At 37.3% G+C, this 491-nt stretch overlaps 1 protein-coding gene across 2 annotated transcripts in view; it reads left to right on the forward strand.

The window, feature by feature from the left end:
* The window catches only part of LOC119586533 (D-aspartate oxidase-like), a gene marked incomplete at both ends in the record, with an annotated part of 3,958 nt that overhangs the window by 1,690 nt on the left and 1,777 nt on the right, over positions 1-491 (forward strand).

A 491-nucleotide genomic window follows, 5' to 3' on the forward strand; every position in this document is an offset into this window, starting at 1 on the left:
CCTGTCATAATAAGGAACTCGTTTACCTGAAACAATTGCTTTTTCGAATGTCATGTTCTTATATCTTACACATGTCCATTTATTTGTATCAAATGTCCTTACTGTAATTGATAAAGTGAATCATTGTTTTATCAATTTTTCATATTATTTCATCAACAAAGTGTATTCACTTTTACAAACAACGTAGAATATTATAAGCAAGAGAGGTAATATGACGAGAAAGCAACAAGATTTCCGTAGAGTGCCTGGCGCTGCATGGCACCAGAATTACTGAAATTATGCTGTGGAGGATCCTGTGGGATCACCGCTGGCAACCGAACTCATTTTTCCTCCGAAATATTGATGGTTTTAATTAGTTTGTGAATGTTACAAGTGCTAGGGAGGCTTATTGCGCGGCAGGTACATCATGGGTTCTCGTAGGCTGAAGATGCTGGGATGTTATGGGTTTAACTTCTCTGTGTTTATATAAAAAGCATGTTCGTCATTCCTTC

Source organism: Penaeus monodon, chromosome 21 (genome assembly GCF_015228065.2).
Source record: "Penaeus monodon isolate SGIC_2016 chromosome 21, NSTDA_Pmon_1, whole genome shotgun sequence".
Taxonomy (NCBI): Eukaryota; Metazoa; Arthropoda; class Malacostraca; order Decapoda; family Penaeidae; genus Penaeus; species Penaeus monodon.